This window comes from Pseudophryne corroboree, chromosome 2, assembly GCF_028390025.1.
Source record: "Pseudophryne corroboree isolate aPseCor3 chromosome 2, aPseCor3.hap2, whole genome shotgun sequence".
In the NCBI taxonomy this organism is placed as follows: Eukaryota; Metazoa; Chordata; class Amphibia; order Anura; family Myobatrachidae; genus Pseudophryne; species Pseudophryne corroboree.
Window position 1 is genome coordinate 810,324,309 of NC_086445.1, and position 15,403 is coordinate 810,339,711.

Consider the following 15,403-nt stretch of genomic DNA (forward strand, 5'->3'; position numbering starts at 1 on the left):
TGGACTCTCCTGTGGATTTGTGGCATCGGACAACGCCAGCAATATTGTGTGTGCATTAAATATGGGCAAATTCCAGCACGTCCCATGTTTTGCACATACCTTGAATTTGGTGGTGCAGAATTTTTAAAAAAACGACAGGGGCGTGCAAGAGATGCTGTCGGTGGCCAGAAGAATTGCGGGACACTTTCGGCGTACAGGCACCACGTACAGAAGACTGGAGCAACACCAAAAACGCCTGAACCTGCCCTGCCATCATCTGAAGCAAGAAGTGGTAACGAGGTGGAATTCAACCCTATATATGCTTCAGAGGTTGGAGGAGCAGCAAAAGGCCATTCAAGCCTATACAATTCAGCACGATATAGGAGGTGGAATGCACCTGTCTCAAGCGCAGTGGAGAATGATTTCAACGTTGTGCAAGGTTCTGCTGCCCTTTGAACTTGCCACACGTGAAGTCAGTTCAGACACTGCCAGCCTGAGTCAGGTCATTCCCCTCATCAGGCTTTTGCAGAAGAAGCTGGAGACATTGAAGGAGGAGCTAACACAGAGCGATTCCGCTAGGCATGTGGGACTTGTGGATGGAGCCCTTAATTCGCTTAACAAGGATTCACGGGTGGTCAATCTGTTGAAATCAGAACACTACATTTTGGCCACCGTGCTCGATCCTAGATTTAAAACCTACCTTGGATCTCTCTTTCCGGCAGACACAAGTCTGCTGGGGTTCAAAGACCTGCTGGTGAGAAAATTGTCAAGTCAAGCGGAACGCGACCTGTCAACATCTCCTCCTTCACATTCTCCCGCAACTGGGGGTGTGAGGAAAAGGCTCAGAATTCCGAGCCCACCCGCTGGCGGTGATGCAGGGCAGTCTGGAGCGACTGCTGATGCTGACATCTGGTCCGGACTGAAGGACCTGTCAACGATTACGGACATGTCGTCTACTGTCACTGCATATGATTCTCTCCCCATTGAAAGAATGGTGGAGGATTATATGAGTGACCGCATCCAAGTAGGCACGTCACACAGTCCGTACTTATACTGGCAGGAAAAAGAGGCAATTTGGAGGCCCTTGCACAAACTGGCTTTATTCTACCTAAGTTGCCCTCCCACAAGTGTGTACTCCGAAAGAGTGTTTAGTGCCGCCGCTCACCTTGTCAGCAATCGGCGTACGAGGTTACTTCCAGAAAATGTGGAGAAGATGATGTTCATTAAAATGAATTATAATCAATTCCTCCGTGGAGACATTGACCAGCAGCAATTGCCTCCACAAAGTACACAGGGAGCTGAGATGGTGGATTCCAGTGGGGACGAATTGATAATCTGTGAGGAGGGGGATGTACACGGTGATATTTCGGAGGATGATGATGAGGTGGACATCTTGCCTCTGTAGAGCCAGTTTGTGCAAGGAGAGATTAATTGCTTCTTTTTTGGTGGGGGTCCAAACCAACCCGTCATTTCAGTCACAGTCGTGTGGCAGACCCTGTCACTGAAATGATGGGTTGGTTATAGTGTGCATGTCCTGTTTATACAACATAAGGGTGGGTGGGAGGGCCCAAGGACAATTCCATCTTGCACCTCTTTTTTCTTTAATTTTTCTTTGCGTCATGTGCTGTTTGGGGAGTGTTTTTTGGAAGGGCCATCCTGCGTGACACTGCAGTGCCACTCCTAGATGGGCCCGGTGTTTGTGTCGGCCACTAGGGTCGCTTATCTTACTCACACAGCTACCTCATTGCGCCTCTTTTTTTCTTTGCGTCATGTGCTGTTTGGGGAGTGTTTTTTGGAAGGGCCATCCTGCGTGACACTGCAGTGCCACTCCTAGATGGGCCCGGTGTTTGTGTCGGCCACTAGGGTCGCTTATCTTACTCACACAGCTACCTCATTGCGCCTCTTTTTTTCTTTGCGTCATGTGCTGTTTGGGGAGTGTTTTTTGGAAGGGCCATCCTGCGTGACACTGCAGTGCCACTCCTAGATGGGCCCGGTGTTTGTGTCGGCCACTAGGGTCGCTTATCTTACTCACACAGCTACCTCATTGCGCCTCTTTTTTTCTTTGCGTCATGTGCTGTTTGGGGAGTGTTTTTTGGAAGGGCCATCCTGCGTGACACTGCAGTGCCACTCCTAGATGGGCCCGGTGTTTGTGTCGGCCACTAGGGTCGCTTAGCTTAGTCATCCAGCGACCTCGGTGCAAATTTTAGGACTAAAAATAATATTGTGAGGTGTGAGGTATTCAGAATAGACTGAAAATGAGTGGAAATTATGGTTTTTGAGGTTAATAATACTTTGGGATCAAAATGACCCCCAAATTCTATGATTTAAGCTGTTTTTTAGTGTTTTTTGAAAAAAACACCCGAATCCAAAACACACCCGAATCCGACAAAAAAAATTCGGTGAGGTTTTGCCAAAACGCGGTCGAACCCAAAACACGGCCGCGGAACCGAACCCAAAACCAAAACACAAAACCCGAAAAATTTCAAGTGCACATCTCTAATCAATACACCATCGGTCAAATACGCCTGCAATTTGGTAGAAATCGGGAATTTACTAAAAAGTGCAAAACACTAACACTGCCGACAATAGCCAAACACTGCCGTGATGAAATACAAATCGTGAAAAAGTGCTAAAAAAAACAGACCTGCTTTTTTATCCCGTGTTTGTATAGGCATGCACGGATCCATGAGATCCGTGCATGTTTTTCAGTGGGAAGGGGTGGGAAATGTTTTAATTTAAAAAAAAAAAATGCGTGGGGTCCCTCCTTCTAAACCAAACCAGCCTCGGGCTCTTTGAGCCGGCCCTGGTTGCAAAAATATGGGGGGGAAATTGACAGGGGTTCCCCCATATTTAAACAACCAGCACCGGGCTCTGCGCCTGGTCCTGGTTCCAAAAATACGGGGGACAAAAAGCGTAGGGGTCCCCCGTATTTTTTAAACCAGCACCGGGCTCCACTAGCTGGACAGATAATGCCACAGCCGGGGGTCACTTTTATACAGTGCCTTGCGGCCGTGGCATCAAATATCCAACTAGTCACCCCTGGCCGGGGTACCCTGGGGGAGTGGGGACCCCTTCAATCAAGAGAACCACAAGTACCAGCATGCGGCGGAAAACCGGGCCCGCTGGTACCTGTAGTACTACTACTAAAAAAATACCCCAATAAAGACATTACACACACACCTTGAAAGTATAACTTTAATGCATACATACACACCACCATATACGCATACTTACCTTATGTTCACAATGAGGGTCGGTCCTCTTCTCCATGTAGAATCCAAGGTGTACCTGTTGAAAAAATCCTACTCACCAAATCCAGTGTAGAGGGCTCCTCGGGTAATCCATTTGTAATCCACGTACTTGTAAAAATAAAAAAACGGGACACCCGACCACGAACTGAAAGGGGCCCCATGTTTTCACATGGGACCCCTTTCCCCGAATGCCAGAAACCCCCTTTGACTGATGTCTAAGTGGGTTTCTTCAGCCAATCAGGGAGCGCCACGTTGTGGCACCCTCCTGATCGGCTGTGTGCTCCTGTACTGTCTGACAGGCGGCACACGGCAGTGTTACAATGTAGCGCCTATGCGCTCCATTGTAACCAATGGTGGGAACTTTGTGGTCAGCGGTGAGGTCACTTTCGGTCAACCGCTGACCACAAAGTTCCCACCATTGGTTACAATGGAGCGCATAGGCGCTACATTGTAACACTGCCGTGTGCCGCCTGTCAGACAGTACAGGAGCACACAGCCGATCAGGAGGGTGCCACAACGTGGCGCTCCCTGATTGGCTGAAGAAACCCACTTAGACATCAGTCAAAGGGGGTTTCTGGCATTCGGGGAAAGGGGTCCCATGTGAAAACATGGGGCCCCTTTCAGTTCGTGGTCGGGTGTCCCGTTTTTTTATTTTTACAAGTACGTGGATTACAAATGGATTACCCGAGGAGCCCTCTACACTGGATTTGGTGAGTAGGATTTTTTCAACAGGTACTCCTTGGATTCTACATGGAGAAGAGGACCGACCCTCGTGTGAACATAAGGTAAGTATGTGTATATGGTGGTGTGTATGTATGCATTAAAGTTATACTTTCAAGGTGTGTGTGTAATGTCTTTATTGGGGTATTTTTTTAGTAGTAGTACTACAGGTACCAGCGGGCCCGGTTTTCCGCCGCATGCTGGTACTTGTGGTTCTCCAAGTACCAGCTTGCGGGGGAGGCTTGCTGGGACTTGTAGTACTGCTACTAAAAACAATATTCATAACTTTCAACAAAGGCTATCAGCCCCCCATCCGCAGCCCATTGGATGGGGGGGACAGCCTCGGGCTTCACCCCTGGCCCTTGGGTGGCTGGGGGGGGGACCCCTTGATTGAAGGGGTCCCCACTCCCCCAGGGTACCCCGGCCAGGGGTGACTAGTTGATATTTGATGCCACGGCCGCAAGGGACTGTATAAAAGTGACCCCCGGCTGTGGCATTATCTGTCCAGCTAGTGGAGCCCGGTGCTGGTTTCAAAAATACGGGGGACCCCTACGCTTTTTGTCCCCCGTATTTTTGGAACCAGGACCAGGCGCAGAGCCCGGTGCTGGTTGTTTAAATATGGGGGAACCCCTGTCAATTTTTTTCCCATATTTTTGCAACCAGGACCGGCTCAAAGAGCCCGAGGCTGGTTTGGCTTAGGAGGGGGGACCCCACGCAATTTTTTTTTTAAATTTAAACATTTTTAATTTTTTTTACAAGGTGCACAATGAAGCCCAGCACGGATCTCTCAGATCCGGCCGAGATTCATTGTATTAAAGTCGGCAGTGTTTTACAAGTCACTCACGTAAAACACTGCCTAAAAAAACGAATGACATCGACATCGGAAAAACCGAAAATGCAGAATACGGCAGCTTAGTAAATTAGTCGTAATCAATTCAAAAAGTTGCATATTTACACTTTCGATGTCATTCGTGATTGAACTTTGACCTCAAACGGGAAAATACGATTCTTAGTAAATTTACCCCCATGTGTACACACCTTTAGGGGTACATTCAATAAAAGTCGGAAACTGCCGTTTTGTCGGAAAGACAGCAGTTTCCGACTGATTTATGTCAGAAGGGGTTCCGACCTATTCAATATGGGCTGTATTTTTACGACAAGTCAGGAATTCCCAAATTGTCGGAAAACACGTGGATCGGCGGAATAGGCGCCAATCCGCATGCTTCTGTTGGAAACGGGGCCAAATCCGACAGGTTTTGGCCCTATTTTCGACAATCTCAATCCGGCTTTAAAAATAGTCGGATTGAGAAGATGAGGCGGGGGAGTGGGGCGGCGGGCTATAGGGGCAGCGGCAAGTACCTCTAGGCGTCCCTCCCTGTGATCTCAGGTCTCAGTGGTGGGGAAGGACCGCAGGCACGGCGCGGTCCAGGTCTCTCACACTGTTGTCTGACACTAGTCAGTCACACAGTGCACCTGCAGTCATTGCAGCCGTGGCGGGCGCCGACGGGTGGAAGCATGGTACGGGAGACGCACGGGGAGGGCTGACTGCTGCACGGACGGGACACAGAGAATGGGCAAATCCAACAGTCAGACTTGGCCTCTCATTGAATAGGGTTTGTCGGATTACACCCCTAGCCTTACCCAGGGGCGCCAAAACCTTTTTGGTCGGGGGATTGGGGCCAAAATATAATTTCATTTTGGTGCTCCTACATAGCTGCATGTCGCCCCCCTCAAGGGCAGCTGGACTTCCCCACCACACAACTATCTATCTATCTATCTATCTATCTATCTATGACTCAATAAATATAATTTGTTATTGCTGCTATTTGGGTAATAAGAAGTTAATTTTCACCCAGAAAATTTTCAAAACTCCAGCGCCGCAGCATGCTGCCCCGTGTCCTGTCCTAGTCGGCTCTCACAGATGCATTACTGGGAGGAGGCGTGGCCATGCTGTGCCTGCTGGGATATCCCCACCTCCTCCCAGTAATGCCTCTGTGAAGAGCCGGCTGGACAGGGCACGGGGCAGCACGCTGCGGCGCCAGAGTTTTGAAGTCAGAATCTCCGCGGTGATCTGGGGGTAAGCGCTCCCCAGCGCCTGCGCCTCTGTCATGTTTGGGGGGGAATGCTGCCCCCCGCCCCCTCCCTCCATTCCGATGACTCTATGTTTAGGGATGAATTCACACAAAGTCATCTTGCATTTGGAATTTATTGTATTGTATTATTGTGTAAACAGCATAACCGAGAAACACAAGCACTGGGGCACAGTATAGTACATTTGGAGGAGGGTGGGTCAGTAATGAACTTACATTTAGGGTGATGGAACACAATAATTTAGGAGCATACAAATAATTTATATGTATGTGTGTATAGAGACTCTAATTCAAACAGCAGCGGCACTCAGAGAATTTTCAACAGCAAACATAGTGTATTTTACATCAGTAGAATAGCCAACGTTTCGGGGCTCACACACCCCTTTGTCAAGGTGTGTAACAACCAGAACAACAAACTTATATAAGGAAGAAGCCCGCCAGTGCAGTTCATTCAGACCAGAGGTGCGGATTCCCGCTCCGTACCTGGTCCCTGTAAGATGACATCATAGACGCTGCACCGATCAGTAACCATAGTAACCGCGATATTAAATGTGATGTTTCAATACAGAGTCCAATCACCATATAGACAGTAGTATAGATGAGTAAAACAAAAAAAGGTAATCATTCTGTGGATCCGAAGCAGGAAGCGGAGAATTGCAGGTCCATTAACTCATAATAAGCCTGAGAGCAGCATCTACCAAAAATATGTGAAAACGCACTACAGTTAAAAAAAAACCAAGTGATACTATCACTATCAATTATCGTGAAAGCTAGGTGACAAAAGATAAAGATCCAACCGGAATTTTTGCTGAAAAGATGCGGGTGCATGCGCAGCGCCCGTCCTGTGCATGCGCCCGCATTTTCTGTGGAGGGGCGCAGAAAATGCAATCTCCTCTGCCTGTCAATCAGGCAGGCGGTCGCTGGGCGGGGTGGGGGTGGCAACGCTCCGTTTCCATGGAGGAGATGGAGCGTTGCGGGGCGGTGCATCGTGAACGAGGCGCTGAGATGGACGAACGGGGGGGGGGGGGGGGGATCATGAGCGTGATCACGGCGGATGCATGATGTCACATGCAGCCGCTGCGAACAGGATACTGATGATGAGTCTCCTGTGGCCGCAGCTAAGCTGCGCCGGCAGGAGGCTCCCACAGTTTCTGCTAACACGCAGAAATTGCAAACGTTTCGCAATTTTTGCTTGTTTGGCAGGGGGAGGCTCCGGTCAGCATGCTGGATGGCCTTGCCCAGCAATGGGCGGCCCCCAGCATGTGATACAAAGGATAGCAAATTCTGCTGATTCGCAGAATTTGCTATCCAACCTGAATTAGACCCAATATCAGTATATATTAGTGTGCTTATTCTATAAAGTGACTGTATCTAAGGAATCAGTGTCACACTACTAACATTTATGTATAGCATCCATAGGGACCTATATGTCAAAGGTAAACAGTGTGGCAATAAAAGAAGGTGTTTCAATAATTCATTAATACGACAGAAACCAATATAAAACAGATATGTGCATTATACATTGATAATGTCAAATATTATCTTAAAACATAAAGCTATACACTGTTACCGTGGAGCCGCTATGGCCGCTAGACTTATTACACACACTACGGACTAAGTACGCTATTTGCGTACTGAGTACCGTATGGATACGCACTTAGCATATCAGACGCTGTGCCGTGGGCGCGACGCACACGCGGCACGTACGCACACGGATTGAAATACTGTAAACCTTATTAATGAAACAATGTAATGATATGCTTATACTTTAAACCTTAAATAGCACTGGCGATACAAAGTATCCGCAGTGCATACACCTTAACAATGCAGGTTAATCTAAAACAGGTTAAACAGGTTAATCTACTTTAAAAGCCCAGGCAGGAAAATGAAAACACAACACTGTTTGTGGTAAACCACTGGGCTCTAACACCGCAGTGGATTATTCAGAGAAAAGGGGTAAACAGATACAAGTTATACACTACAGGCTAACAAGAAAATCTAAACAGAATAACAGAGAATAATGGCTACAGAGAATATACATACGTGGGGAATTGTTCGCAAGCGCGTCCTGGACCAGTCCTCAGCTATCAGGTAGAAAGCCTTCAGAGTCTTGTGTGACCAAGCTTGCTGCAAGCTCTATTTATTCACTTCATCCAAAACAATACAATGGTCACTGTAATCCCTTTGTCTATTGGACACAGAGATGTACCTTTTCATTACGGGAGAGGTCATAGGTTGATTTGAAAAGGTGGGCTATGTCTTTCTCAGCTGCTCTTGTGGGTGGCCTCCTCTGGATTCCCCCCACATACTTAATATAATGTAAACACAGTTAATGTTCATATTCTACTTCTGTACATAACTATACGCAGGAGCAAGCGATCCTTTCCTAACTAACACCGGAATGTTACCCTTAAAATACCCTACAGCTGGATACTAGACATCACCTACCAACCTTTATCTGACCCTTCCTATCATGCAAAGACGAATCTCTCTGTCCAGGAACTGTTTAAACTAATATTACTCGCTGTCATGGTCTAGGGGAACTACATCTACAAAATGCACTAATTGGGTTAAATATGCTATATTCTAATAGCACGCTACATGCTCACAAACTCCGCCGTAAATACACATATCATGCGCACGAGTCGCCGGAGCGTCTCTTACGCAACTTGCGGATATGTGTACGCACGGGGGACCAGGTGCACGAGCAGCGTGCATGTGCATGAGGGGTTAGAACAAAGGATATGTATAACAATATTTTTTGACTTTGACAACATGTTATGTGTGGTTCCAACCCAAATGTGACACATGTGTGTTCGATAAAATATTAATGCCTTAGTAGATGGTCATGACTATCTCTGGTGGAAAGTTACATTTTAATGATTCTATATGTAAAAATCCACTTAGTTTCCACCTGTAGCAATTTACGATCTCTATCGCCTCCTCTGGTATTTTTCGGTACATGATCAATTATTTAATGTTTAAGATCACTTAATGAATGTCCCAACATAGAAAAATGTCTCGCCACAGGTTGGTCAGATTGTTTCCCTGACAATGCTTGTTTTATAGCTGATCTATGCAGCGCCATTCTGGCCCTCAGTGTTCGAATAGATTTCCCGACATAATGCAGTCCACATGGGCAAGAGATCAAATATACAATATGCGTCATAGTGCATGTTAGCACATGTCTAATATTATAGATTTTGTCCCTATGTGGGTGTTTGAACGTGGAGCCTGTGATCATGCTTGAACATGTGCACTTAAGGCACTTATAACATCCTGGGGTGTTACACAGAAATGATGGAGTTCTCTCCAACGTAGCCTGGAACCCTGTGACGTCCGGGTGGACAATAACATCCTTTATGTTCTTGCCTCTAGAAAAGCACATCATAGAGCGCTTGTCCTTGAATACCTGGAGGGACTTATCCGTCGATACTATTGGCCCTTGATGCTCTCTGAATGACTGGGCTTGCTGTATTATATTTGTTTACAAATGGAATCACTGCCTTTTCTACTTTTAGTGAGGGACAAGGCACATCCGACAAGAAAGATTAGTGACATTACCCCTTATTGAGGTGGGGTCGTCCAATTTTTAAAGCACTGTTCTTCATTTCTATATTTTTCACCTTTAAATACTTTTACTCAACTTTTTGTGTTTGCACAAAGACACTTTACACTGTCAACATCATACAATGAGGTTATTCCTGGATGCAGGGGCATGCAGTCAGCCCTGGGAGAAATTGAGAATCATTTAGTTTCACTGACGATGATGCTGCACATCTGCTGTTCAAGGAGAAATTAGGATTGGTTGAGAAGTCTGGTGGAATAGAGGATGTATACCATCAATTATTAAAATTAAAGAAGCGGGAATGCGACTTTTCACTACACGGTATGTCCCTATCTGAATACCATTGGGAAACGATGGTGCCCAAAGGGTTTAGAGTAAGAAATGTTGCCACAATAGGCCGGTTTAATCCAGAGGATTATGACTCTAATAAAGTTTATAGGTGGCTGATGGGAGCAGAAGCGAGTTAAAATAAACCATACAATTCCAGGAGCAAGCACAGCTGGAGGAAAAGGAGAGAGATGCAGCACAATACCGCTGGTACATCAAACAGTGACAATGAATATGCACCTCTGGACTCTGAGGGTTCCCTGATTGCGACCAGTGCCCCTTAAGGAACACAGTCGGAAACACCAAAATAAAAAGGAAGGGGCGCCCACCCTCAGGGGCGGACAGTGTTTGAGGATCAAGAGGTCGCTCGGCAAGCAAGAATCTGTCCAATAGATCCTTCTCACAAGTAGAGATGTCAGTACTGGAAAGGATTATTTTTCGGCCTACAGATTCCTTTAATAATTTGAATTGGCAAATAGAATTGCATAGTTTTTCCCGTAAATTAAGACTACAGGAATGTTTTCAAGCTTCCCGCAAGGATGAATCATCTGTACAGTGGTCTGAGACTCAACATCAAAAGTTTCTCAACACACGCCACAAGTCCTCTTATGACCCTCCATCCACTAACCCTCTATTCACTCATTATCCAGACTCCTGGATGAATCAGTAATTAAATACATGTCAGCATCTCCTTCAATTCATCATAATTTATCCAGATCAGAATGGGTAGTCCTTAACCAACTGGGCGCATATCAGTATAGTGGTTTTGAACCTGACGGACTACATTAAAGAGATTGATATGCAATTGGCAGATGTAGAAACGTATGAAGTCTTAATACATGATCCGTCTACAGAATACCAACAGGAATTATTTCATTTTTTATATCAAGCCAAGACAGAGGATAAACTTTCATCCAGAATATGTGAAGCGTTGAAACAAGAACATCCACTGGTTCCCATCTTCTTTACAGTACAAAAAAAATACACAAAAATGCAATTGCCATAACATTGTTACGTTCTTGGTGCTCAGAACGAAAAAGAGGTGTTGCGTAATGAGTCCAAAGCACCAGAACGTGACACTGAAATAAAGGCAAGGTGTAGTAATAGCTCCTAGCAGCCTACCTCCGTTGTTTCACCCGCGTGGTCAGTTTACGCCTGCGAGACTGTGGTTTCTTGGGCGAACGGCAGCCGCGTTTGAAGGGCGGATTAGGTCTGCCTAACTCCGATGCCCCCAGGTCTTAATGTGAGACAAGGCGTAAACCGAGACGGGTTGATAACAAGGGGACCCCTAACTAAACCAAACTGAGAGCTAGGGGCTACAAAGAGACCTAAAACTAAACGTATATGCGGCACAGCCGCCAGGATAAACAACATAGGAAATGCTGTCCACACGCCGACACAATACTGTTGTGTACCGGCGGTGACAGCATATGCAGAACCCTCTGCAAAACACCAGTAACTAGTATAACTAAAGAATACAGCGGCCTTGGCCAACGGACGCGGCAAATCCGCTACTCACGAAACCGGTACAAATACTGGCAAACAGACAGGAACCCCCAATGTAGCTGACACAGGCTCTCAGGACCGGAGGACAGGCAGAGTTCCAACGACTGAGCAGTGGACACCAAGGAACAGGATACGGGATCAGGATCAGGAACAGACAAAGCCACTGGACTTCAGGACAGGAGCGCTTCAAGGCAAGACACTGGATCAGACAGCTTCAAGGCTGGAAGCAGCTAGACAGAAACTGCTAGACAGAAGCTATCACCGGCGTCTGTGTAATGCACTGAGACAGAATATAACAGGGAGCCCTAATTAATTATGTCGTGCAGCTGCCCTGTTGCACGACTCCAAACTGACAAGATGCAATTAACAGACAGGTGAGGCCAAACACATGGAAACAGGCTGCAATTACACAGACTCACCACCGGCAGCAAACAAGAGTCTTCTAAACCAGAGCAAAGGGAAATCCTGGCCTGCAAGAGAACTATAACATAAAATACATAAACGGAAAACAGGAATGAACCACTACCTGTGGTTCATAACAGTACCCTCTCCTTAAGGGTGGGCTCCGGACACCCCATGAAACCCACGGGGAACAGAAACAGAAGTATAACATAAAATACATAACCAAAATGCAAAACAGGAATGAGCCACTGCCGTGGCTCATAACAGTACCCCCCCCCCCCCCCTTGAGGAGGGGTCAATGGACCCAAAATTCAGGTTTTCCAAAACAAGGGATACATTAAAAAAACCTGACACTGGAACCAACAGACAATGACCAGAAACAGAAACAAGCTGTGGCAATCCGTCTTGAGGAAGTCTCCGGTTGCCTAGGAGACGAAACGCGTTGACGCCCACTCCACATTGGTCTCTGTTTGGTCTCATTCGTCTGTGGAACGGACCTACCGCCGCACACAGCCACAGCATTTATCCGCATGCTGTACACCGGGTGCTCCAGCTGACTGAGCCGCAGATCACTATCCAAAAGGCAGCAGTCCAGAGCTTGAAGTCGGCGGTGTCCTGCAGTACTTCACGTCAGTTTCTTACCATCACAAAAGCCGTCGAGTATCAGCTAATTACCGCATACGGCTGTTTGCAGCGGCTTCAATCTCATCCGTTTCTCCATTTGATTTCACCGGGTGTCTGCCTATGTCCTCCGCAGTGGGGTCAATTACCCGTGGTGTGGAAGTAATCACAGTAACTGCCTGACAAGGCCATTAATCAGTGAAGCTGTTTTTACGAATGGAACGGTAACTCTATTCTATCAATTATCCACATGTGCATTTTACTGCAAAACGAACCCTGTATCCAAACAATCCAGGAATCAGCACATTGGTAACTATCTATTACAACTAATATATACAGTATTATTCACAGAGAGACTGCATTATCATATTTGCGGGACTTTTTATTATTATACAGTTTTTTGACACTGGGACGCCAGTGCTTAATAATTCAATTTCTACCAAACAGAGCCAACAAGTTATTTTTAGAATATATAACATATTGTTTATATTGTCTATATAGAGAGCAATATTGCTACAAAGTTTATGTATGTATGTGTCTTATGCTGCTAATTTTTAAGATCAAATATAAAAGTGGATATTTATAATTGAAGTTGTACTGAGTCAAGCATTATACATGACAGACTGTACACCGATATAACATAGTGGTTTTTGGGCGCAGAGTAAACTTTTTCTTTGTTTGTTTCATATAATCTCAAGCGACCTAGCAAGTTGCTTCTACTCAGCTGCCTACTCACAAAAAAATGTTTATTCACTTTTAATTAAAAGTTTGATATATATGTATTTATTCTTTGATTTTTAGAACTAGCGCCGGTTCTGCAGATCTGTGACAATTGTCCAGGTCTGCAACTCTCTAACCAGTTAGTCCCCATCAAAGACTATAGATGTTGAGATATCAACAGAGTCAGGATCTGCTTCCTTCCCATCTGACTGAATGGAGTGCATTGTTAGGACCAGGTCACTACTGACCTTACTCGAGGCTGTGGCCTTTGGGACCCTCTTTGTGGCAGTGACCTTCGGGACCCCCTCTAGGGCAGTGGCCCTCAGAACCTGGCCCTCGGGAACCCCCGCTGGGGCAGTGGCCCTCGGGAATCCCCGCTGGGGCAGTGGCCCTCTGGAACCCCCGCTTGGGCAGTGGCCCTCGGGAACCCCCGCTGGGGCAGTGGACCTCAGGAACCCCCGCTGGGGCAGTGGCCTTCGGGAACCCCCACTGGGGCAGTGGCCTTCGGGAACCCCGCTGAGGCAGTGGCCTTCGGGAACCCCGCTGGGGTCAGCACCTCGGATTCTTTTACTGGGACCGAGCCGTCAGCCTCCATCTCTGGGACCGGGCCGTCAGCCTCCCTCTCGGGGACTGGGCCGTCAGCCTCCCTCTCTGGGACCGGGCCGTCACCCTCCCTCTCTGAGTCGATAATTATCGAAACTTCTCCCGGGATTATGACCTCCGGGACTTTTGCTGAAGCTATAACCTTCAGAACCTCCACTAAAGCCTCTTGAGTCCTATGCCTCTTGAGTCCTTTCCTGGGGAAGCGGCCTCTAGACCCTTCTCTGGGGCTGTGTCTCTCGAGACCCCACTTGGGGATATTACTTCAAAGATCCCTTCTGGGGTTTTGCTTCTCGAGTTCCCTTCTGGAACTATGGTTTTAGACACCTTTTCTGGGGTTGCGCTTTTCAAGTCCCTACCTGGGGTAACAGCTTCTGAGACCCCTTCTGGAATTGACACCTGAGCTATTATATCCGATGTCCCTCTATGACCCAGAGCATCGGGTACCGCTCCAGGACTCTGGGCATCGGGTACCGCTCCAGGACTCTGGGCATCGGGTACCGCTCCAGGACGCTGGGCATCGGGTACCGCTCCAGGACTCTGGGCTTCCACTACCGGGGTTTGCAACTCTGATTCAACAGGAAAGTTAAGAGAGGAGAGAAACATTCTCCTTTGGTTCCTGAATCTATAATGGGGCTCCCTAGCCCAAGGACCCCAATTATAGGACAGAGTGCTTTTTAGTGTGGGTTTTGTGACAAGTACCTCTGCCACAGTAGAGACAGGAGTAGGTCTTGAATCCTGACTCAACTTGGCCAGAGGGCAGGACTTGTCGCCACACTTTGGCTTGCGCAACTCACAGGTCTGCAGATAGTGGCCTAAACCCCCACAATATAGGCATAAATTTAAGTTTCTGCGACGCAGACGCTCTTATTCTGAGAGCCTGGGCCGCATAAAACTTTTAAACCTTTTCTCTCCAACCGAACCTAAGGATTCTCTTGTCACCATATTGTGAGCAAGAGTCTCTTTAGAGATAGATGAACTCTCAACGACTTCTGGCAAGATAAGCTAAATTTTGGTCAGAAGGTTTTGCAGTTGCTTTAAGGACTGCTGCAAAACTTCCAGCCTCAGGTGGTTTCAAAGCACTGAAAGCAGAGTTCAGGGCTGAGAGAGATGCCTGTAGGGCTTGCATAGTTGACATGGGAGGATTTCAAACTAGACAAGACAAGACTAGACAAGACTGGACCGGATTTTTAAACTAGACAAGACAAGACTGGACCGGATTTTTAAACTAGACAAGACAAGACTGGACCGGATTTTTAAACTAGACAAGACAAGACTGGACCGGATTTTTAAACTAGACAAGACAAGACTGGACCGGATTTTTAAACTAGACAAGACAAGACTGGACCGGATTTTTAAACTAGACAAGACAAGACTGGACCGGATTTTTAAACTAGACAAGACAAGACTGGACCGGATTTTTAAACTAGACAAGACAAGACTGGACCGGATTTTTAAACTAGACAAGACAAGTCTGGACCGGATTTTTAAACTAGACAAGACAAGACTGGACCGGATTTTTAAACTAGACAAGACAAGACTAGACCGGATTTTTAAACTATACAAGACAAGACTGGACCGGATTTTTAAACTAGACAAGACAAGACTGGACTTGATTT